The sequence below is a fragment of the Chiloscyllium plagiosum genome, unplaced genomic scaffold (assembly GCF_037043375.1).
Source record: "Chiloscyllium plagiosum isolate Xiang-an unplaced genomic scaffold, Cpla_swu_hap1 HiC_scaffold_35, whole genome shotgun sequence".
Lineage (NCBI taxonomy): Eukaryota > Metazoa > Chordata > Chondrichthyes > Orectolobiformes > Hemiscylliidae > Chiloscyllium > Chiloscyllium plagiosum.
Genome location: NW_028270173.1, coordinates 13,572,036 through 13,598,043, shown reverse-complemented (window position 1 = coordinate 13,598,043; position 26,008 = coordinate 13,572,036). Strand labels below are relative to the sequence as shown.

The 26,008-nt window shown below is 46.4% G+C and overlaps 1 pseudogene across 1 annotated transcript in view; it reads left to right on the top strand.

Moving 5' to 3' along the window:
* The first annotated feature begins 10,499 nt into the window (after nt 1-10,499).
* The window catches only part of LOC148140073 (zinc-binding protein A33-like), a 30,000-nt pseudogene continuing 14,491 nt past the window's right edge, over nt 10,500-26,008 (top strand). Inside the window, exons 1-5 of the transcript XR_015753030.1 lie at nt 10,500-11,140; nt 11,230-11,325; nt 11,414-11,647; nt 20,889-20,911; nt 22,057-22,172. The product of XR_015753030.1 is annotated as a zinc-binding protein A33-like (transcript). The remainder of the gene's footprint in view (nt 11,141-11,229; nt 11,326-11,413; nt 11,648-20,888; nt 20,912-22,056; nt 22,173-26,008) is intronic.

The window sequence follows — 26,008 nt, the reverse complement described above, 5'->3', positions numbered from 1 at the left end:
CACGCTCTCTCAAACAGTGATGAGAAAATAACAGGATTATCTGATTTTTGTGACCATTTGATTATAAAATCGTATCCTTTGGGGTCATGAGATCAGAAGTAGGTCATTTCGCAACATTGAGTCTGCTTTGCCATTCAAGGAGATCATGGAGAGTCTGATCATTCTCAACTTCACTTTCCAGCCTTATCCCCATAACTTTTGATACCCAGCTGTGAATATACTTAATCACCCAGCCTTGACACCCTCAGTGGTAAACATTTCCACACAAACACAGACAATACTGGAAAAACTCAGCAGGTCCTGTAACATATAAGGTCCTGTAGAAATTAACTTTCGAGACTTGGAGGACTCTTTTTCAGAACTGTTCGGAATTGTCTAGTCAGATGGCATAGAAATGTTGAATTGTCTGGTTGTTTGGAGAGGCTTCACCTCCATCATTCTTTTTCATCACAAACGCACAACCCTGCAGTTTAAAAGGGGATCCAAAAAGATAGGAAAGCAAAAGTAATGCTAGCGTTCATTTCAATAGGACTAGAATACAAAAGCAGAGACAACTGCAGAGGGTGTACCCTATATAAGACTCTGGTCAAACCAAAGTTGGAATATTGTGAGCAGCTTTGGACCCCATATCTAAGGAAGGATGTGCTGGTGCTGGGGGAGTCCAGAGGATTTTTCCAAGAATGATCCTGAGGATAAAGAGCTGGTTATGTGAGGAGCAGTTGAGGAGTCTGGGTGAGTACTCGATTGAATTTGCAAGGACGAGGGATGATCTCATTGAAAATTGCAAATTACTGAGAGGCTGTGATCGAGTGGACGTGGAAAAGGTGTTTCCACTAATTGGAGAAAATAGGACCCAAAGGCACAGTCTCAGAGTGAAAGGATCACCATTTAAATGCATAAAGGTGAATACATCACCAGAACTGGATCAGCTGCACTTTCTACGAAGCTAGGGAAGTACTTGCTGTGCTCTTTGCTGAGATATTTGTTACATTGATATCCAGGTGTGAAGTGGAGAAGAGTGGAGTTTGGCTAATATGGTGCCATTACTTAAGAAAGGTGGTGAGCAAATGCCAGGGCACTGTAAAATGATGAGCCTCACATTAGTGGCAGGCTTGTTGTTGTGATTGGATTCTGAAGGGGATTTGATTTATATGTATTTGAAAAGTCAAGGACTGATTCGGGATGGTCAACTTTGCTTTGTGCATGGGACATTGTGTCTCACAAACTTGAGTGAGTTTTTTGAAAAATTGGTGAAGATGATTGATGAAGGCAGAGTGGTGGACATTGTCTGCATAGACTTCAGTAAGGTGATAGACTGGTGAACAAGGTTAGATCACATGAAATACAAGGAGAACTAGCCATTTGGATTCAAATTTATCTAGAAGGTAAGAGAGAGAGGATGGGGATGGAGGGTTGCTTTTCTGACTTGACACCTGTGACCAACAGTGAGCTGCAAGGTTAGGTGCTGAGTTCACTGCTTTTTTAAATTAGTTATATAAATCATTTGGATTTGAATATAGGAGGCATGTTTTGTAAGTTTTCAGTTGACATTAGAATAGATGTTCTAGAGGACAGTGAACAAGGTTACCTTCATGTACAATGGGACCTTGATCACATGGGCTAATGGAGTTTAATCGAGAGAAACGAGAAGTGTTGTGTTTTGTTGAGGCAAACCTGGGGAGGATTTACACTCTTAATGATAAGGTTCTGGGGAATGTACCCAAACAAAGAGACCTTGGAGTGCAAATTCATAATTCCCTGAAATTAGAGTTGCAGGTAGACAGGGAAGAGAAGAAGGTGTTTGGTACGCTTGCCCTTATTGGTGAGTGCATTGAATATAGGAATTGGGAAGTCATGCTGACCCTGTACATGACATTGGTTAGGCCACTTTAGGAATACTATGTGGTCCGTATCCTTTCGTTCCTGTATCTGTCAAGATGTCTCTTAAATGTTGTTACTATATTTGCTTCTACCACCTCCTCTACTGCCATGTTTATAGAAAGCTCTCGTCTCCTTTTAACTTTATCACTTTTACATAGAACATAGAAGAATACAGCGCAGTACAGGCCCTTCGGCCCTCGATGTTGCGCCGATCCAAGCCCACCTAACCTACACTAGCCCACTATCCTCCATATGCCTATCCAATGCCCGCTTAAATGCCCATAATGAGGGAGAGTTCACCACTGCTACTGGCAGGGCATTCCATGAACTCACGACTCGCTGAGTAAAGAACCTACCCCTAACATCTGTCCTATACCTACCCCCCCTTAATTTAAAGCTATGCCCCCTTGTAATAGCTGACTCCATACGAGGAAAAAGATTCTCACTGTCGACCCTATCTAAACCCCTAATCATCTTATACACCTCTATCAAGTCACCCCTAAACCTTCTTTTCTCCAATGAAAACAACCCCAAGTGCCTCAGCCTTTCCTCATACGATCTTTCTACCATACCAGGCAACATCCTGGTAAACCTCCTCTGCACCCGTTCCAGTGCCTCCACATCCTTCCTATAGTATGGCGACCAAAACTGCACACAATACTCCAGATGCGGCCGCACCAGAGTCTTATACAACTGCAACATGACCTCAGTACTCCGGAACTCAATTCCTCTACCAATAAAAGCCAGTACGCCATATGCCTTCTTCACCGCACTATTTACCTGGGTGGCAACTTTCAAAGATTTGTGTATATGGACACCAAGATCCCTCTGCTCATCCACACTACCAAGTATCCGACCGTTAGCCCAGTACCCCATCTTTTTATTACTCTTACCAAAGTGAATCACCTCACACTGAGCTACATTGAACTCTATTTGCCACCTTTCTGCCCAGTTCTGCAGCTTATCTATATCCCGCTGTAACCTGCCACATCCTTCCTCACTGTCTACAACTCCTCCGACTTTCGTATCATCCGCAAACTTGCTCGCCCAACTTTCTAACCCCTCCTCCAGGTCATTTATAAAAATGACAAACAGCAATGGTCCCAAAACAGATCCTTGCGGAACACCGCTAGTGACGGCACTCCAAGATGAACCTTTGCCATCAACTACTACCCTCTGTCTTCTTCCAGCCAGCCAACTCCTAATCCAAACCTCCAACTTACCCTCAATGCCATACCTCCGTATTTTTTGCAGTAGCCTACCATGGGGAACCTTATCAAACGCCTTACTAAAATCCATATACACCACATCTACTGCTTTCCCCTCGTCCACCTCCTTAGTCACCTTCTCAAAGAATTCAATAAGGTTTGTGAGGCACGACCTGCCCTTCACAAAACCATGCTGACTATCCTTGATCACATTATTCCTATCCAGATGTTCATAAATCCTATCCCTTACAATTCTCTAAGATTTTGCCCACAACAGAAGTGACACTCACCGGCCTATAGTTACTAGGGTTATCCCTACTCCCCTTCTTAAACAAGGGAACCACATTTGCTAGCCTCCAATCTTCTGGCACTACTCCTGTAGACAACGAGGACATAAAAATCAAGGCCAATGGCTCTGCAATCTCCTCCCTTGCTTCCCAGAGAATCCTAGGATAAAGGCCATCAGGCCCAGGGGACTTATCTATTTTCACCCTTTCCAGAATTTCCAACACCTCTTCTCTACATACCTCAAAGCCATCCATTTTACTTATTTGTGACTCAGTACTCACATTGACAACAATGTCCTGTTCCTGATTGAATACTGACGAAAAGTATTCATTCAGTGTCTCCCCAATCTCTTCAGCCTCCACACGCAACTTCCCACTACTATCCTTGAGTGGACCTATTCCTACCCTAGTCATTCTTTTATTCCTGACATACCTATAGAAAGCCTTAGGGTTTTCCCTAATCCTACCAACTAAGGACCTTTCATGTCCCCTCCTTGCTGCTCTTAGCTCTCTCTTCAGGTCCTTCCTGGCTACCTTATAACTCTCAATCGCCCCAATTGAACCTTCACGCCTCATCTTTACATAGGCCGCCCTCTTCCATTTAACAAGGGATTCCAATTCCTTATTAAACCACGGCTCCCTCACACGACCCTTTCCTCCCTGCCTGACGGGCACATACTTATCAAGGACACTCAATAGTTGCTCCTTGAACAAGCTCCACATATCAATTACACCCTTGCCTTGAAGCTTACTTTTCCAGGCCACACATCCTAAGTCATGCCTCACAGCATCATAATTTCCCTGCCCCCAGCTATAACTCTTGCCCTGTAGTGCACACTTATCCCTCTCCATCAGTAGAGTAAAGGTCACCGAATTGTGGTCACTGTCCCCAAAGTGCTCACCTACCTCTAATTCTAACACCTGGCCTGGTTCATTACCCAGAACCAAATCCAGTATGGCCTCACCTCTTGTTGGCCTATCTACATATTGTGTCAGGAAACCCTCCTGCACACATTGGACAAACACTGACCCATCTAACGAACTTGAGCTATAGCTTTCCCAATTAATATCAGGAAAGTTAAAGTCCCCCATAACAACCACCCTATTACTTTCACTCTTCTCTTGAATCATCCTCGCAATCCTTTCTTCTACGTTTCTAGGACTATTAGGAGGCCTGTAAACAACTCCTAACAGGGTGAGCTCACCTTTCCTATTCCTAACCTCAGCCCAAACTACTTCAGATGGCGAGTCTTTATCCATCGTCCTTTCCACAGCTGTAATACTATCTTTGACAAGTAATGCCACACCTCCCCCTCTTTTACCCCCACCTCTGACCCTACTAAAACATTTAAACCCTGGAACCTGCAACAGCCAATCCTGTCCCTGTTCTACCCATGTCTCCGTAATAGCCACAACATCGAAGTCCCAGGTACCAACCCACGCTGCAAGTTCACCTACCTTATTTCGTATACTTCTTGCATTGAAGTATACACACTTCAAACCACTTTCCTGTTTACAGGCACCCTCCTTTGAAATTGATGCCATGTTCCTAACCTCCCTACACTCCAGGTCCTGCACCCTAAAGCTACAGTCTGGGTTCCCATGCCCCTGCAGAGTTAGTTTAAACCCCCCCCAAGAGCACTAGCAAACCTCCCACCAAGGATACTGGTGCCCCTCAGGTTCAGGTGTAGACCATCCTGTTTATAGAGGTCCCACCTTCCCCAGAAAGAACCCCAGTTATCCAAATACCGGAATCCCTCCCTCCTGCACCATCCCTGTAGCCAAGCATCTAACTGTTCTCTCTCCCTATTCCTCGACTCTCTATCACGTGGCACGGGTAACAAACCAGAGACAACAACTCTGTTTGTTCTAACTCTGAGCTTCCAACCTAGCTCCCTGAAAGCCTGCCTAACATCCTCAGCGCTCCTCCTACCTATGTCATTGGTGCCAATGTGGACCACGACTTCGGGCTGCTCCCCCTCCCCCTCCAGGACCCGGAAAACACGATCAGAGACATCACGTACCCTTGCACCTGGGAGGCAACATATCAAACGTGAGTCTCTCTCGTTCCCACAAAACCTCCAATCTGTGCCCCGAACTATCGAGTTCCCAATTAGTATTGCTCTGCTCTTCTCCACCCTTCCCTTCTGAGTAACGGGGACAGGCTCCGTGCCAGAGGCCTGAGCCCCGTTACTTGCCCCTGGTAAGTCGTCCCCCCCACAAGTATCCAAAACGGTATACTTGTTCTTGAGGGGAACGGCCGCAGGGGGTCCCTGCACTGGCTGCTTCCTCCCAGTCCCCCTCACTGTCACCCATCTATCTGCCATCTTTGGAGTTACTACTTCCCTAAAGCTCCGATCTATGACCCCCTCTGCCTCCCGAATGATCCTAAGTTCATCCAACTCCAGCTCCAGTTCCCTAACACGGTCTTGGAGGAGCTGGAGATGGGTGCACTTCCTGCAAGTGTTTTCAGCAGGGACGTCCATGGCATCCCTCACCTCAAACATGTTGCAAGAGGAACATTGCACTGCCTTCACTGCCATCCCTCTGAAAGTAACCTTCTCCTGCGCGCTTTTAAAGGGAAAAAAACCTACCCGGCTGCCCCTCTGGTCGTCGTCACTTCCCCCTGCTGCTCCCGCTCTTTCTGTAAAGAGAGAAAAAAACACCACTGCCCGCTACCGGTAAGTAATTTTAAAACAAACTGTCTTACCTTAGCTGCTGCTCGGACTCAAAGATTTTACCTGAAATCTATGTGCCTAGAAATTGGCATTTCTACCTTGGGATTGAGATTCATTTGATGTATTAGTTTGCAAGTTTTATTACACCCTTTCCTTTCTGTGGGAGTGTGTGTCGATCCGAGGATTAATTGGAATCTTCTCAGAATCTTTCAAAGGGATGAAATAGCTCTTCTGCAAACTTCAAACCAAAGAAGGAAACAGGGGTATTTCCGAACTCAGGGTGAGATCTTCTTGTGCTGATTTTCTGGGACCTCAGTTAGTTTTGTTCCCTTTACAGCAAGTCGTTACTGATGTTTTCAATTTCATTTGGTAGGAACAGGTGAGCAATCTGCAGACCCACATCACATCCGAGTTCACTAAAATGCACCAGATTCTCACTGAGAAAGAACAACATCTTCAAAAAATTGAAAAAGAATGTAAATTATACTGATTGTGTTTGCCCAGAGTTATAGATTTGGAAAGAATATGGAGACTTTGCTGAGATTTGTCAAGGTGACATGAATTTCTGAAACAGTCAATCCATTAAACCCAGAATGGAACTATTTGGCGCCGCCCTTCAGGCGCCTATCATTTGGCTTGTCTCTCTTGCTTCGAATGTTTTCAGCCATTTCTGGTATGGGCTTGTTGGACTTTGGCTCAATCTATCAACTTACTTTCTTCTATGTGTGAGCCAAGTCCTGCGTGTTCTTTAAATGAAGCAATAGGAGAAGATATTCGGTCTCACACTTTAAGTTTATTTTAGCAGTAAGTGGATAAAGCATTCAGAGCTCTGGGTCTCGACCTTTCTGTCCCTGACAAACAGCAGAGTGTGTCAGTTCATGAAATCTGACCCCTATCCTGCCCCTGACCCAGTCTTTTATACAGTACAAAACGTCATGTAATCACAGAACATTGTGCAAGCATTGAGGTGTGGTTGTCTTCTTGATTGACTGTTGACTTGACTCCATTCTCTGCCTTCTCGCATTCCCGGATATCTGACCCCATGTAACCTCTTTCTGCAGGAGGTGGCGCGAAATACTTCTTGTTTTTTTTTACCACAGCTTAAAACATGTCCTGCATCTGTACTCACAGGGGAGCAACACCTCCGCTGTCTGCCTCACTCTCCCAGGCGCTACCAAGGCCACCAGTATACACTGCTCTTTATTAAAAGTCATTCCTATTGTGTGTTTACATCAGCTTATCTTTACAAGTCAGATGTACTCAGTACTTTTCCACTGTCTGTTCGTACATACAAGGGTTACACTATACATTGTGCTAGTTAATGGTTAAGTATAACATTGTATTAGAAGTACTGAAACAAATGTATCATTAAAGGCTTCTGAATGCCTCAAACTAAGCCATATATTTACAGGCTCCACAAGAAAATAGAAAGAAAATTGAATTACAGCTTTCCAATGTGAAGACAGAAGGGCTTAAGTATCATCAAGGCAGTAGATGACTATTAATAATTGTTAAATGAGAAAATGATTACAAAACGAGATTTGAATCTACAGCGGGTCATTACAGCTTTGACTATCAACTCTTGCTAGTTGAGAAAATTACATTCGTTCGTTAGCCATCCTCTCTTCTTTAACCAAACAAGACTTTTTTAAATACTGAATTGGCGTCAAAACAGCTCAGTGCCAAAGTAATGAGCGCCTAAACAGTTTAGAGCCAAAACGTACCCCACCCCATTAAAACACTGTGAAAAAATAAACAAGAAAGAAATGTTTAAACCGGGAGACCGAGCATTAGTCTCACACTGGTAGATATAACGGAATGGATTCATTACTTTGCGGATTGTCACTGGGTAATTTTGTAGTCCAGTGAGACAGAACTAACCAATGTCAGCAGAACTTTGGAGAATATTTTTTTCCCACAAAGTAAACAGAGCGAATGGAGCACAGGACCCTCCCGGGATTGGTAATGGTGGAGAATGGGACACTTGGTGTAGGGTCTGGCTCAGGCAATAAGAATACAGTGGAATGCTATTGGCTGCTCTAGCACGGGGTTCGCAATTTTGACACAACTCTGGAGACACTGGTGAGCAACACTTTGAAGAACAGTCAGGGAAGTTTCTGTCATCCTCTAGATAGTTCAATCAGCCTCTTTCTCTTTCTTGGTGTTGCTGGAAAAGCGCAGCAGGTCAGGCAGTATCCAAGGAGCAGGAGAATCAACGTTTCGGGCATAAGCCCTTTTTCAGGAATGAGGAGGGTGTGCCAAGCAAGTTAAGATAAAAGGTAGGGTGGAGGGACTCGGGGGAGGGGCATTGGGAATGCGATAGGTGGAAGGAGGTTAAGGTGAGGGTGATAGGCTGGAGAGGGGGTGGGGCGCAGAGAGGTCGGGAAGAAGATTGCAGGTCAAGAAGGCGGTGCTGAGTCCCAAAATCTACATTCATCCCTTCTGGTTGGAGGGTTTCTAAGCGGAACATGAGGCGCTCTTCCAAGAGGAAGAGCGCCTCATCTTCTGCCTAGGAATCCTCCAAGAGAAAGAGCGTCTCATCTTCCGCCTCGGAACCCTCCAACCACAAGGGATGAATGCCGATTTCTCCAGCTTCCTCATTTCCCCTCTCCCCACCTTATCTCAGTCCCAACCCTCGGACTCAGCACCGCCTTCTTGACCTGCAATCTTCTTCCCGACCTCTCCGCGCCCCACCCCCTCTCTGGCCTATCACCCTCACTTTAACCTCCTTCCACCTATTGCATTCCCAACGCCCCTTCCCGAAGTCCCTCCTCCCTACCTTTTATCTTAGCCTGCGGTGGGGAGGTAACCAAGGACATTGTGGGCAGCAGGCGTGGGCAGAGAGAAAGAGAGCGAGAGAGGATGAATAAGTGCTAATAAGATCTAAAAGGTGGTCAGCATGGGTGAACTGTATGAAAGCAACCCAAGTAATGTGATAAAAGGCCACGGAGTAGGGTAGAGAGAGAAAGCAACCCGTCTCACAAGAAGACATAACGTGGGGTGGGAAAACGGGGAATGATGGGATTAGGCTCTATATTTGGCTCTTAAATCGATATTGAGGCCGAGAAGCTGCCGGGTTCTGAAATGGAAAATGAAATGCTGGTTTTCGACCTTGCCTGAGGTTGGCTGGAAAAATGCAGTAAACCCGAGACAGAAATGTTGGCCAGGATGTACACGGAGGTTTGTTGAAGTGGCTGGCAACTAGAAGTTCAAGGTAATTTGTTACGGACAGAACGTAGGTGTTCTGCAAAGCAGTTACCCAGATTGTGTATCGTCCCTTCACAACTACCTGGTGAAGGAGCAACGCTCCGAAAGCTAGTGCTTCCAAATAAACCTGTTGGACTATAACCTGGTGTTGTGTGACTTTTAACTTTGTACAACACCGGCATCTCCAAATCATGTCGAGGAGACCACACCGTGAACAGCAAATAAAGTAACAACAATTTTCACAGTTGTCGATTTTGAGATCAATTTGCTCCGATCTTGTCCATTTGATGATTCCGTCAATGTCACTTTGTAACTTAATGCGTCTATCGACACTGTTTACAATGTTATCTACTGTTGTACCATTGGGAAAGTTGGATTTGTGGCTTTCTGTCCCGGCATCTAATTAATGAATCAGTCGAGTGATGGAAACAATGTTAACACGGAAGGACTGCTCCTAACTCGCAGAGAGATTGATGACAGCACTAAGTGGAATTGAGCTGTAAATAAATGTACCGGATAATATGAGCATGGGGTTAAGATCAGAAAGGAAAGCAAAGGTGAGGAGATTATAAGATCAGAAACTGATCACAAAAGAGAATAATACGAACAATGTCTCCTGTCGCTCAGCCAATTTCCCAAACAGGACAAGCATTTTCCTTCAATGCGACGTGCTCCGGAATAAATGAAGAGCTTTTGCCCGAAAGGTCGATTTTTCCTGCTTCTCAGCCTGATCTGCTGTGGTTTTCCAGCACCACTCTTATCTAGACTCTGGTTTCCAGCATCTGCAGTCCTTGTTTTTACCTGAGAGGGGACATGGCAGCTGCTCACTGGTCACATTGTATGGATAGTTTTTTTTCTCTCTGTACATCACAACAGCGAGAACATTTCAGAAAGGCTGGATGGTCGTCAATGTGCTTGGGTAAACCTTATTGTCCTGAAGGACGATATTTAAATGCGAGAGATTCACAGATCTAATCCCAGGAAAGACTGCTTCCGTATCTGTCATCTCAATATCTGACGGACATGTATAATACTTTGTCTCTGAGTTTGAGTGCATGCAATCACTCACACAATTCAGGTTACAGATCCGGATCTTACACCGGGTTTCACCAGAGGGTTTGGAACCGGGGCAGTGAGTTCAGTTTGCAGCAAAGTGTCAGGGAAACTCCCTCACCGCCCATCGCCGCATCATATCTCTCTCAATTCCCACCCAACGCCAACACACCATGGACTTTCACCCTCCCGGCCAGAGTTCATCTTCTCCTCCTACTCCTCCGCGTACTAACTCCGTTTCTCCTTCAACCTTTTCTTCTCTCCCTTCAAAATATCTGGAGCATAAAACTATCTTATAATTATTCTCCGAGTATTGCGGTGAAATTAATCGGCAAACGTTTCAAATGATTGTGTTCACCAGCTCAGTCACAGTGAGCCTGAAAGCACTATGAATCGGTAAGTGCTGACATTGATCATGGCTTCCAGACAGCAACTCCAGAGACTGACCGAGGAGGCAGTTTGTCCCATTTGTTTGGATTTATTCACCGATCCGGTTACACTGGATTGTGGACACAACTTCTGCCGCTCCTGTATCACCCAGAGTTGGGAAGAGAAGGAGATAAACTCCTGCCCGGAATGTCGAGAGGTGTTTCCGGAAAGAAACCTCAGGGTAAATCGGGCCTTAGCGAATCTGGCCGAGGAGGCTCGAAAATTAAAGCTGGATCCGAAAGAGAAGGAAAGTAAACCTCACTGTGAGGTACATCAGGAAGAACTGGAGCTGTTTTGTGAAACTGACAAGAAATTGATCTGTGCGATTTGTAGAGATTCGCGGGAACACAGAGAGCACCGCTTCCTGCCGATCAATGAGGCTGTTGAAATCTACAAGGTAAAAGGGGTCTATTTTCTAAACTGTGAGCTCTGTTAGCGCTTTCTCATTGTGACACTTCAATTTTCTCATTTTCTCTCCCAATTCAGCATAAGCTGAAATCTTCCTTAGATTCTCTCACAGAGAAGAAATCGGCGGTTCAACAAACGGAACTGACCCAGAAACGGAAGATTTCCGAAGTGAGGGTGAGCTCTCCCTGTGCTGATTTTCTGGGATCTCGGTTTGTTCCCTTTATCGCGGGACATTAATGAGGTTTCACATTTCATTTGGTAGGAACAGGCGAGCAGTCTGCAGACCCACATCATATCCGAGTTCACTAAAATGCACCAGATTCTCACTGAGAAAGAGCAGCGTTTACTCAGAGATCTCAGGGAAGAAGAGGAGAGGGTTGTAGAGTCAATGGGGAAAAACCTTCGAGAGATTCAGGAGAATTTAAATTCTATTGAGGAGAAACTCTCAAAGTTACAGAAACAGACGGAGCAAAAAGACGAGCTGATATTTCTGGAGGTGAGGAATATGTTGCACGTTATTTCAGATACATTTCAGACATGATGACAATTGTAAAAATAATATGTAATTTAGTGCAAAAAAACTAAACTGCACTTGTGACTGTTGTTAGAAACGAAAATCGCTTCTCAATAATCGCTCTAGACAAATTCAGGAAAACAAAGTTTTATTAACAAGTCAAGTCTGCAGAGTCGGGCACCCTTAAAGAAAAGGCGCGCTGAGGCTTACAAAGTCTCCATTATTTATAGGACAAGTCCCTCCTCTCCTTGGCTCCAACAAGCCATGAGGTTCACATTCTTAAAAACATCATTATTTTTATCACAAAGTCTGCAACAAAAGGCTCCAGAGTCTCCAAAGTTTGTTGTTTTTCTCACCCTGTAGTCTTATCAGTCAAAAGCTTTAATCTTGAAACAGATGTCTCAAGTCGCACTCCCATCCTGGAGTCTTATCAGCGAAGGACTCATCCTTCTCTGCTGTGTGAATGGCTTCATTAATCAAGAGCCTGCTCGCTTTCACTATAGCTCACAAATTGTCAGCATTCTGCACAATTTAAACTACTCTACTTTTGAGTATATAAAATGGTTGTTAGAAAAGAAACAAAGGTTTTGTCTTTTATTATAGATCAGTCTGTGGTCCAGGCACATCTTAAAGTTTAAACCGAAATTACCTCTTACAATTCCACCCTTTTCTTTCTTTAAGATGTGCCTGACCAAGATAAGCCCCCCCCCTTCCCTCAAGGGCCCGGGAAATCCTTGGTCTTTCGCAGCAACATCACTTTAAGTTCCCGTGTCCCATGTTGTGGAACCACCACTGCCTGGAGTCGGGAAATATTTTTCTGAATTAAAAACTGAATACAGGGAGTTAGGCAGGGTAATACGAGAAGAAGAATCATGCCGCCCCCAACCACCAGCAACGCCGTGCGCCACCAGCTACCACCTAGGAGACCATCCCACCATCCGATGCCACTAAGAGGACGCCAAGATTGTACTGGCACATGGGCCAATCTCCGAATTTCATCGGAAATTTTCAAAACCGCTTTACCATTATCGTCAATTTCTAGACAGCAGTTTGTCAGGTTAAATTTCCCGCACACACCCCCCTCCGAGGCCAACAGATAATCCAAGGCAAGTCGGTTTTGATATATAGCAGCCCTCATCTGATCCTGCTGCTGAGCCAACAGCTCTAGGGCCAGGGCAGTCCGGTTAGTAATGACCTCTACGACTGCTTGGAGCCTGATAATTCGATTTAGCATATAGATAGGAGTACGATATCCCCATGATCCGTCCTGTGCCCAAGTAGCCGGCCCATAGTATTCAATAATCCGGGCCGGTGGCCACTCATCCCCCCAATCACCGACTTGGATATCCCTTGGCGACCTACGCAGGGAGTCAAAGAGTTTAACTCCCAAATCATCGCCTTCCTCCCGGGGTAATAGGAAGAACGCAGGTCATATTAGACCCAGGAAGCATACCCCAGCCCATCCCATGGGCAGTTTGGAGTATGCCTGATTACCGCATATCCAAAATAGGCCATCTGGAGCAGGCCCTCCCTGCCTCACAACGTCATCCCACAACTCCTTTACCCCAGGGACGCCCTCATAAGGACCAGGACCACTGCAATTCCAGTATTCGGATTGTTGACCCCGTGGCAGAGTCTGGACAGGATTATTCCAGCATTGATTCCCCTGACAACCACCGCTCCACACTCTTTTCATGCCATCGGAAGGGTCAGCACTGAGCTCGTAAGAGGAGGAATCAGAACGTAACCGAATGCAATTTTGATGATCTCGGTTTGCAATGTACCAAGCAATATTCTCAGGCCACCATACTCGCGTGGTTGCATCCAATATATTCTGACAGGGGCTAATCCCTACCTTCACGGTCCCCTTGCCTTCAATACAGAACTGGCCCTCAGGGCTGTTTGTCAGTCTCCACCCCTGGCTTTTTCTGTCGTTGTCACGAGTCCAAGTGGTTTGCAGCAATTCCCCTATGTCTAAGCTTTGACCAGTCCACGGCCATTGTTCCGACATATGCGGCCCCCCACAGACCCAGCAATTGCTAACATTTAAAACAGTGGCTATTCTAGAGGTGAGATCAATAAACAGGTTTTGTGTAACATCAGGGAGTTTAATCTGTCCTTCTATCTCTTCGTATACAGATGGCACTTTAGGGAGCACGACCGTTCCCTGTCGGTCTTGCTCTTTCCCCAACCCCCGATCAGGGATCTGTATCTTGGTCTCCTTGACTCTGTCAACCTGCTCCCTGAGCAACACGGAGGATAGGTCCCGCCTCCCAGTTTTGCTAATACACACCCAGCGGTCATTTATAGGGCATCCATGGATTTTGCCACCGTATCCTTTATTATATACCTGATAATAGGGTCTCCCATCCTCCCAACATTCATGGCGTGCACTCACATCGTAACACCTATCGTCCACATAGGAATGGGACACAAATGATCCCGAATAGATTCGAATCCCAAGTCTTACTGTAGTTCGACATTTGTCACATCTCCCCTCACCCTCCCCCACATACAGGAGTAAACTGATCAATATCCCCACCAATACAGTCCAAGTAGAGTTCATTATTGCTGTCTTTTCAGTTTTACCGACAACGGCTTGTCCCCTTGTTCGCATGTCCAGGTGCTTTCTTCTTCAGGCGGAACGGGCCCCTTTATCCTTGATGCGTGGACCCACCCTTTTTCTTTCGTTCGAACAGCTGCCTCAGTTGTTAACAGAACCAGGAACGGTCCTTCCCACCGCGGCTGGAGCTTTTCGGCCTTCCAGGTCTTAACAAGTATCCAATCTCCGGGCTCCACCTTATGCAGGAGGAAGTCGAGCGGCGGAGTCTGAGCCAGGAGACCTTTCCTTCGGAGTTCTGCAAAAGAACGGGATAAGGCCAGTAAATAGGTTCGGATAAATACATCCCCCCCTTGTAGAGTGGGACATCCATCAACCTTACTCCAATACGGTAATCCGAAGAGCATTTCATAGGGGGAAACCCCGACATCTCGGCGAGGTGCCGTACGTATCCTCATTAGGGCAATGGGCAGGCACTTTGGCCAGGGTAACTTAGTTTCTAACATCAGCTTAGTCAATTGGGTCTTGAGCGTGCCATTCATTCTCTCAACTCGACCCGAACTCTGAGGATGCCAGGGTGTGTGGAATTTCCATTGGATGCCCAGGGCATTACAGATCAAATGGTGTAGCTTAGAAATAAAATGCGTCCCGCAATCGGAGTCAATAGATTCCATTATGCCATATCTCGGGATTATGTTCTCGAACAACAGTCGGGCCACGGTTGGTGCATCGTCTTTGGCAGTTGGGAAAGCCTCTACCCAGTGAGTGAAATGGTCTACTATTACTAGCAGATATTTCCATCTCTGTACTGGGGGTAATTCTGTAAAGTCAACTTGGATCCTCTGAAATGGCCTAATCGCTAGGGGCTGACCACCAGCTGGCATAGAACGCATGGTTTTCTGATTAATACGCCGGCAAGTGGGGCATCCGACTACCTCTTGTTGGGCTAATGTGTATATCCCCCTGCATACATAGTCTCTCAGGATTGTGTCACACATGGCTTGCACCCCCCAGTGGGTCTGATGGTGTAATCGGTGCAGAATACCCCGGGTGATCTGTTTGTTCAGTACTTGTCTCCCATCAGGAACCGTCCACTTCCCGTTAGTATCTAGCCGGGCACCCAATTGATCCATTTTATCAATCTCCCCCTGGGTGAAGACGGGTTGTTTAGCGAGGCCCTCCCTCAACGGTATTAACGTTAACAATTGGACGGATTTTTCGACCGCTGCCCGCTTGGCTTCCTCGTCTGCCAGCCGGTTTCCCACCGCTTCCGGTGTCGACCCCTTCTGGTGACCGGGTACATGGACTACTGCAAGTTCCGTAGGTAACGCCAGGGCTTCCAACGTTAGGCTGATCATTTGTTCGTGAGCTAATTCCTTTCCCCGGGAAGTTATCAATCCTCGCTCTTTCCAGATTTTCCCGAAAGTATGAACGACTCCGTATGCATACTTTGAGTCAGTATATATGGTCCCCACTTTCCCTTCCAACAGCTTCAGGGCCCTCTGGAGGGCGTACAACTCACAGGATTGGGCTGACCACTTCCCGGGCAGTCGTCCAGACTCAATCGTCCGTTTCGTTGCACCATCTATAACAGCATAGCCACTGTATCGTACTCCACTGATGCACCGGGAGGACCCGTCGATATACAGTTCCTGTCCCTCACCCAGCGGGGCTTCTTGCAGGTCCTCTCGGCTTTTGGTCTGCAAGTCCACAAATTCCACACAATCATGCTCCTGTTCCCCGTCTGCAGGACGTCCGTACAGAAACTGGGCTGGGTTGCAACTGAGATCTTTTGCAAAATTGAGATCGTTCCCGGTCATCAAAATCGTCTCATACTTTAGGATGCGAGAGTCTGTTAACCAGCGGTGAGCCTTCTGAGCCAGTATGGCACTAACCGAATGTGGGGAGTATACTGTGATCCTTCCTCCAAAGGTAAGTTTTCGGGCCTCTTCTACTAACATTGCCGTAGCTGCCACTGCCTGTATACAGGTCGGCCATCCACGTGACACAGGGTCTAACATTTTTGACAAAAATGCAACCGGCTGACGTTTCCCTGCCCGCAGCTGAGTGAGCACACCCTGGGCAATTCCGCCGGCGCTATTAACATATAACTGGAACGGTTCCTTCAGGGTGGGTAAAGCCAATACCGGAGCTCGAATCAGTTTATTTTTAATAATATTAAATCGCTGCTCCTCCTCATCTGACCAGTCCACCTTTTGTCCTTCTTGTCCCAGTTTGTCGTACAAAAATTTTACTAAAGTGGTGTAACTTTCAATCCATATCCGGCAATACCCTACTAGTCCCAGGAATTGCCTGACTTCCTTCTTCGTCCTGGGTATTGGCATACCCGTAATTCCTGATATTCGTTCTGGCGTGATACGGCGGTGCCCCTTACTGACTTGATGGCCCAGATATCTTACTTCTCGCTCCACAAACTGGAGTTTTGTCCTGGAGACGCGTAGACCCTGTTTCCCCAGGAAGTTCAACAGGGCAACGGTGTCTGCTCGTACCTCCTTGTCTCTTGGTCCTGAGAGGAAGAGATCATCGACATATTGGAGCAATTGATTCTCCGCGTTACACTGAAATCCTTCTAAGATCTGCTCCAGTATTTGTCCAAACAAATTGGGTGACTCCGTGAATCCCTGCGGCAAGACCGTCCATCTTAACTGTCGCTTTCGTCCTGTGAAGGGATTCTCCCATTCAAAGGCAAAAAGGTTCCGACTTTCTTCGTCAAGGGGGCAACTCCAAAAAGCATCCTTCAGATCTATTACGCTGAACCATTCATGTTCGGGGGGAATTTTACTCATTAACGTGTAGGGATTAGGTACCACCGGGTATCTAGCCTGGACTACTTCATTCAACCCCCGCAGGTCTTGCACCAGCCTATATGTCCCGTCCGGCTTCCTCACAGGGAGTATTGGAGTATTGAAAGGGGACATGCATTCCTCCAGTAGTCCATCTGTGATTAATCTTTCTATCACAGGTTGTAACCCCTCCCGTCCTTCCATAGCAATCGGGTATTGTTTCCTTCTTACCGGGCCTCTTCCTGGTAACATGGTGATTTGGAGAGGTTTGATGTTTAGACCCCCTCTGTTCCCCTCTCGGTACCAAACTTCCGGGTCTATTTGTTGATCATCATCTTCGGTGAGGGCGAACAACCTTACCACCATTTCCCCGTTACTTGGTACCGTTCCGATCCCTAGTTTGACCTGCAAGTCTCTTCCTAACAAATTAAATCCCGCCGATGGCAGTAGAAGGAGGTCTCGTTTAGTAGTTCTGTTTTCATATCCAATTTCCACGTCCTCTACCACTGGGACTTGTAATTTCTGTCCTCCAATTCCAGATACCCCCATAACTTTTCCTCCTGCTCGGGTGCCGGGGGGTATTTGGATTATACTTGATCTTTCGGCTCCCGAGTCCACCATAAATGTGATCTCCGATCCTTGGGGCCCTACTTTCAAGTTTACCAGGGGTTCCTGTCGATAGTCCTTTTGCCCCAAGGGTAGGAACCCCCGACCTCCCTAATCTTCCTCCATCAGGGCGTACGACCTCACCTCCCGCTTGTAGAGGCGGCACTCTCGTTTAAAATGTCCCTCTTCATTACAATAGTAACATCTGAGTGTCCTCTTCGTTTCCCTGTCGCGGTCTCGCGTTCCTCCACTCTTCCTTTGTTCCGGCCATGGTTCTCTTTTCCTCTGCTCTTGCCACGACTCTCCCCTTTCCTGTTTCTGCCACGGCTCTCCCTTTTCCTTTCTTCCAGCTGTCATTTGTTGCACCGTTTGCATCATTATCTTTGTCGCCTTCCTTTGCTTCTCATCGTCCCTTCTCACAAACACCTTTTGCGCCTCTCGTAGTAATTCACTTAAAGATTTACTATCCCAATCATCCATTTTCTCTAACTTCTTTCGTATGTCCGGCCAGGCCTTTGATACAAACTCTACCCGTATGAGTTGTTGCCCCACGTCCGTCTCAGGGTCCACCCCAGCAAACTGCTGCACATTCTTCCTAATCCTGTCTAGGAAGTCCGTAGGGGTTTCCTCCGGGTTTTGATGATTACCAAAGGCCTTGGTAAAATTGTGCCCCTTTGGGGCTGCGTGTCTTATTCCTTTTATCCAATATTCCCGCATGTCTCTCATGTTGCGCCGTCCTCCCTCCGTGTTCTTATCCCACTCGGGGTCGGTGAGGGGAAACTTCTGCTCCCCTCCTTCTCCCCCCTCTCTCTCCCAGACCAAGAGCGCAGCTTGTCGTATCATCTGACGCTCCTGGCTAGAGAACAATGTTTTCATGATGGAACACATCTCTTCCCACGTGTAAGTATTCGGACCCAGGAACTGATCCAATTGTTCAGCAAGTCCCATGGGGTCCTCTAGTAGACCCTTCATCTCCCTCCTGAAATTCCGTACTTCAGTACTCGTCAAGGGAACGTTCACATATCCCGTCCTTCCTTCCTCGCCCCCCATGGGCACTTCCCGGAGTGGATTCATTCTTGCAATCGAGACAGGGTTTTGTCTGTGACCCTTTTCAGCTTGAGATCTGGTCTGTACCCCTGAGGTAGTTTGTGATTCCTCCCCATCTTCTTCCCCTTCCCCTGAATCGTCGTCACCCGAAGGAACATTCTGTGGGGCAGACGGGGTCACGTAGGGCGGCGGTAAGTGATCTAAAGGGTCCCATTCTTTCTGCCCTTTCGAGTCTTTATTAGTTACCTGCATTTGACAAGATATCGTAACCGGCAGCCAACAAAGGGCATAATCACTTTCTTCCAGATTAACATCAGGTTTTGAATTGACATATAAAATGAGGGCTTGCCGGACCCAGTCTTCGTCAGTACCGAATCTAGGCCACCACACTGAGTCACCCTGAATAGGTTTCTGGGACCACTTTTGACAGTATTTTACCATCTTCCTTTTAGATTTTCCCTTTCTTCCAGCCTGATCCCAATTATTTAGCATTCTCCCTAACGGACTATCGTCAGGTACCCCGGGGTATGTGTCATTGTCCCTGTTTAAGCCTACCTTTCCCTTAATCACCTTAGATCCCTTATTTCCCATTTCCGAGGACTTCGTATTTTTCCCGTGATAATCTATCACAATGTAGCCAATTCCCGGACCTTCAGTCCCGTGATCGCCCAGGTTCCTTTGCAGGCACCCCCGGTCTTTGGATTCCTGTGTCCTACGTCTCTGTGACACAAATCACAGGCACCCCGTAGGTACACGTTCCTCCTCAAACACGGTCTCTGCAAAATCCCTCACAGGCGAGCCCCGGCCTCCAGATTCCTGAGTCCCACGTCTCTGTAGAAAAAAAAATCCACAGGCACCCCGTAGGTACCCAGTCCTCCGGAAACACGGTCCCCGCAAGTTTTGTCTTACCTGGGTTCGGTGCACCGAAATTACTCGATCGTTAACCGTCCCCACTGCCTCGGGTACACCCCTCCTTTGTTTTCCTGAGCCTCCCGGATATCACTCGCTCAAACCGCGCGGGGCGACAAGCAAGGAATCAGGGACTGCTGAACTCAGCAGGGTGCACCTTCTCCGATATCCTTCCTCAACTCCCCTTGCGGCCGGAGTGTTGATCCCGGATGACGAGCCCCCAAGTTGTTAGAAACGAAAATCGCTTCTCAATAATCGCTCTAGACAAATTCAGGAAAACAAAGTTTTATTAACAAGTCAAGTCTGCAGAGTCGGGCACCCTTAAAGAAAAGGCGCGCTGAGGCTTACAAAGTCTCCATTATTTATAGGACAAGTCCCTCCTCTCCTTGGCTCCAACAAGCCATGAGGTTCACATTCTTAAAAACATCATTATTTTTATCACAAAGTCTGCAACAAAAGACTCCAGAGTCTCCAAAGTTTGTTGTTTTTCTCACCCTGTAGTCTTATCAGTCAAAAGCTTTAATCTTGAAACAGATGTCTCAAGTCGCACTCCCATCCTGGAGTCTTATCAGCGAAGGACTCATCCTTCTCTGCTGTGTGAATGGCTTCATTAATCAAGAGCCTGCTCGCTTTCACTATAGCTCACAAATTGTCAGCATTCTGCACAATTTAAACTACTCTACTTTTGAGTATATAAAATGGTTGTTAGAAAAGAAACAAAGGTTTTGTCTTTTATTATAGATCAGTCTGTGGTCCAGGCACATCTTAAAGTTTAAACCGAAATTACCTCTTACACTGTCCAGACGATTCTGCTGTTGTCACTGTAGAAGGGTCAATGCTCCCGAAGCGTTCACTCTGATTTCTCTCCACAGATCCATACAAACCAACAGAGATTTTCCAGTAAATTTCGGTTCGTTTTGTAACCGCTGCCACACTGTCTGCAGATCCTCGGAAATACCGACATTCTCCCGGGAATGGGTTGCGATATTTTTATTTGTTTTGTTGTTATCTCCGTGTTTCCCAAGTTTAATTATCTCTTGGAATTCCCATAGTAATCCAGTTACAGCTCCATGTGGAGAGTGTGTGGGTGTGTCTGGTACAGAGGGGGTGTGAGAGTCACTGTGTCTGTGAGCGGGACTGATGGTCAGTATCAGTTTATTTTACCCTCTCCTCAATCTTCCTTCCAAAATGCATCACTTCACATTTCCATGTTGTGTCTGCACATTTCAGCAGCCTGTCTGTCTCCTCCTGAAATCTGTAACTGCCATCCTCACTGTTTGTGATTCATTTCTTTCAGGAGGAAGCTTGTTGGAAGAGAAGGTAGGACATGCTCTTTACTGAAACTCTGCACAGTTTGCTCAGTAACTCAGCGACGGGTTATTATATGTTTATTTCCTGGTTATTGTCGCCATTTTAAAGGGTGATTCATTGGAAAGCAGTTACTTCGGTTATGGTTCAAACACAAGTGTTTTTATAATAAAAAAGTTATTGCACGGTTGAGACAGTATTAGATGCTATAAAACTGTTCTGCAGCATTGCAAACAATGACAAGATGCCTGTAAATAATACAACCTGGTTCTCAGGTTGCAAAGGATCACTGCCCTGATTTGGGCTGTTTGTGTGACTATGACCTTTCCCTGACCCTGAGAGAGCCACACGGCCCATGTTTCCAGGGAATGGCCATCCCTGTCCCTGCATGGCTCCTGACCAACCCGAGACAGTCAGAGTTGAAAGGGGGAATCATTTTTGTTTCACTTTTTACAACACTAACTCGCACCGTAGCCTTTATAAACAGTACAATAAATGCAAAATCAAAAACAAAAGACCTTCAATTAGTGTAATGTCACGTTCTGAGATATTTTACAGGACCACTGGAACGTATAGAAAAGTGTCACTGAGATGTTAATCCAGGTGATTGATGCAGGATTTAGCACATTTTAAAGGAGGAAAGAGGAATAGAGAGATGGAGAGGTTCAGGGAGGGAATTCCAGAGCTGAGGCATTCAGCAGCTGAAGGTCCAACTTCCAGAGGGGGGAGAGTCTAAAATTAGAGATGGTCAAGAGGCTGAAAGTAGAGGAGCAGGATTCTCGGAGGGTTGTGGGACCCAAGTATTACACAGTTGAACATGGGCATTTCGATGTTTCAGTTTTTCATCTCTGTTTTACAAGTTCATGTTTATAATAGAGCAAGGGGATGGAAAAAATGTTTATCATCTCCATGGTGTGTGGTGTTTCAGTGCCTAATCTGTTTTCAGGACATTGGCCTTTCTCTCAACCTGGGGGTTTTCAATCCTTGCCCTTGCATTATCGAATTCTTGCTGGATCAGTTATAAAAATAAGATGAACATTTCACTTTCTAACCCATTGACTCAAGCACAGAAAATGTGGAAAGCTTGAATACTTAAACCTTTTCATAAATGTTTGAACAAAGCAGAATTTATGATGTCATCTGTTTAATGTTTATAGAACTAGTGATGAGGGGAAGAAACTCTCAGCTGCTGATGGCTTTCTGTCTCTCAGACAGCTCATTTGCCCTTTACAGTACACAGTCTGGAGAGAAATGATACACACCATTCACCCAGGTAAACATGTGTAATCATTTTCCTAATGATAGATCCAGATGTGCAGTGTCTCCAGGGCCCCAGTTTACATTTCACATCATTAGTTGTTAATTCTGGGAGATTCTCCCTGGAAATATTGTACTTTCTGTGGGTCCATTTGGATAAGTATCTGAAGCCACCAGCGCTGTGCGTCAGAGCAGTGAAGGGTTCTGTCTAACCAGAGGAACAGAGCATGGAAACAGGATTTTGGGAGGAGACTGGGCTCGCTCCATCTGGAGTGACATTGGAGGAACAATGTTTTATCATAATATCAGGAAGGCATGAAGACATTAAAGAGCCAGTGTTAACAAGCACGTATCTAATGGGGGTTGTGAGACAAAACAAAAACAGAAATTGCTTGAAAATCTCAGCAGATCTACCAGTATCCATGGAGTGAAATCAGAGTTAACCTTTCAGATTGCGTGACCCTTCTTCAGAACTGGTAGTAGCTGGGAAAAGTTGGTTTATATGCAGAAGATAGAGTGGCGGAGGAGGTAAGGAGGAAATTATAGGTTGGGATAGACCCCAAAGAGAGAGAAGAACAGTTAGAAAGACAAAGGAGTGGATAATGATTAGGTTAGGAGATACTAGTGCCTAATAATAGGCAGAATGTAATGGCAGTGATAACATGACCTGGTTTGTGGGATAGGGGTCTAGGTCATGGTAGAGCTCTGGGCCTAATATTATTGGCCTCGAAATTGAGTCCAGAGAACTGCAGGGTCCGGACGTGGAAAATGAGGTGTTGTTCATCCAGCCTGCGCTGAGCTTCAGTAGAACACTGCAGCAAGCCTGAGACAGAGATGTTGCCCAAAGAATAGGATGGTGTATTAAAGTGGCAGGAAACTGGAAGCTCAGGGTCTTTTTTTCAGGCAGAACACAGATGCTTTGTTTCCCCAGTGCAGAGGAGACCACCTTGTGAGCAATGAATGCAGGAGACTTGATTGTGTAAAGTGCAGGTTATCTGCTGCTTCACCTGGAGGGTGCGTTGGGCCTTTGGATACTGAGGAGGGAGGAGGCAAATGGGCAGGTGTTTTACCTTTGGCAGTTGCTGAGGATGTTGCTGTGGGGCTATGGGTGGTGAAGGAAGAGTGCACCAGGGTGTCCTGGAGGGAATGGACCCTGTGAAGGGTTGTCAAGAGAGGGGAGTGTGTCTGGTGGTGACATCTTCTGCAGGTGGCGGAAATGGTGTCTGATACTTTTCGAGTTGTGGATACTGGTGGGATGGCAGGTTTGGACAAGAGGAACGTTAATGCTATTGTGGCAGAAAAGAGAGGACATGGGGCAGACCCAGTTGAGGGCACTCTCAACGACATTGTTGGGGAATCCTCAGCTGAGGAAGCACGTGCGCATTTCTGAGGCTCCCTTGTCAAAGTTTGCCTTGTCAGAGCACATGGAATGGAGACGGAGAAACTGGAAGAATGGAAAATAGTCTTTACAGAAAGCAGGGTCTGAGGATGTATACTGAAAAAAGTGTTGCTGGAAAAGTGCAGCAGGCCAGGCAGCATCCAAGGAGCAGGAGAATCGACGTTTCGGGCATAAACCCTTCTTCAGGAATCTGAAGAAGGGCTTATGCCCGAAACATCAATTCTCCTGCTCCTTGGATGCTGCCTGACTTGCTGTGCTTTTCCAGCAGCACATTTTTCAGCTCTGATCTCCAGCATCTGCAGTCCTCACTTTCCCCTCTGATGATGTATACTCTATGTAGCTGGGGATGTTGTGTTTATAGTGGATATTATTGGTCAGTCTATCCCCAGAAATGGAAACAGAGATGTCGAGGAAGGGAAAGGAGAAATCAGTAATAGACCAGCTGAAGGTGCGAGTGAGGTAAAAATTGGAAATTGACAGTGTGAGAATGGGGAAGAGGATAGGTGAGTGGGGAAGGTGGGATTTAGATAGTTTAGTCAAGAGAAGGAGTTGCAAATACTGAGAGACTACATTGTATAATCGAAGGTATGTGTTGACCTTACTGAAGTGGTCAATGATGAAAACTGTAGCAGATAAATATCAACTGAAATAACTTTGGATGCTGTAAATAAGAGTTAAAAACAGAAAAGCTCAGCATGTCTGGCAGCACCTGTGGAGAGAAATCAGAGTTAATGTTTCGAGTGGCTCTTCCTCAGAACTGATGATAGCTCAGAAAATGTCAGTTTATATGCAGACATTAGTGTGGGGAACGGGGTTAGGACTATCTGCTAGGTGGGCACAGAGTCCAAAGTCAGAGAAAAGCAGTTGCACAGAAAAAGGAATGGATAACAATCTGGCTCAGAGGGTGTCTAGCTGTTAATGGGGACAGTTTGTGGCTAACAATGGGTTGTGTGTAATACCAGACTCTGTATAATGAGGCCTGGTCAGTCGGGGTTGAAGTAAGGACATGGGAGAGCTCAGACCTTAAAGGTATTGAACTCAATATTGAGTCCGGGAGGCTGCAGAGTCCGAATGAGGCGCTGTTCTTCAGCTTGTTCAGCTTGTGGAGCACTGCAGCAAGCCTGAGACAGAGATGTCAGTCAGGAAACAGGGTGATGAGTTAAAGGAGCAGGCAACTGGAAGCTCAGGGTCTTTTTTACAGACAGAATGCAAATGTACAGCAAAGCGGTCACCCAGTTTATGCATCATTTCCCCAATGTAGAGGAGACCACATTGTGAGCAGCGAATGCAGTAGATTAGATTGAGTGAAGTGCAGAGAAGGCGTTGCTTCACCTGGAGGTCTGTTCAGGCCCTTGAATACTGAGGGGGGGGGGGAGGAAGGAAACGGACAGGTGTTCCACTTTCTGCAGTTACAAGGGAAGGTGCCATGAAGCTTTGGGGGGAGCTGTTGGGAGTGAGGGAAGAATAGACCAGGGTGTCCTGGATGGAACAGTCCCTGTGGAAGGTGGACAAGAGAGGGGAGAGGAATATGTGTCTGGTGGTTGCATCTTGCTGGAGGTGTCAGAAATTATGGCTAATGATCTTCTGGATGTGGATGCTGGTGGGATTGCAGGTAAAGACAACGGGAACCTTATCACTATTGCAGGAGGGAAGAGAAGGAGTGAGGGCTGAAATGCCAGAGATGGGTTAGACCCAACTGGGGGCTCTGTCAACAACAGTGCTGGGGAATCCATGGTTCAGGAAGAATGAATGCGATAGAGACAGAGTATCTGAGAGCATGGAATGGAGTCTTTACAGGAAGCAGAGTATGAGGATGTACAGTCCAGGTAACTGTGCGAGTCAGTGGGTTTATAGTGGATATTAGTGGCCAGTCTATCACCAGAAATAGAATCAGTAACGTTGAGTAAAGGAAGGGAGGAGTCAAGGATGGCCCAGGTGAAGGTGAGAACAAATAAACGTTTCCAATTCCAGATGAGAGAGGGAGGCAGCACCAATGACATCATCAACATACCACAGAAAGACCTGTGTGCAGGACTGGAATAAGACTGGAACAAGGAACATTCCATGTATCCCACAAAGAGACAGGGAAAACTGGGGACTCATGTGGATACCCATGGCCACCCCTCTGACTCGAAAACAAATGAGAGGAATTAAAAGGAAAGTTGTTAAGGGTGAAGGTGAGCTTGGCCAAGGGGAGGAGGGTGGTGGGAGAGTGGGGATGGTTCAGGCCTTTGTTCCAGGAAGAAGGGGAGAGCCCTGAGACCATCCTGGTGAGGGATGGAGGTGTAGAGGGATTGCTTGACCACGGTAAAGAGGAGGCAGATGGAGCCACAAACTAGCAAGTTTGGAAATGGCATAAAGTGTCAGAGGAATGGCGGATGTAAGTGAGCAGGGACTGGAGCAGGGGGGACAAGATGAGGTCATGGTAGGAGATGAGTTCTGTGGGGCAGGAG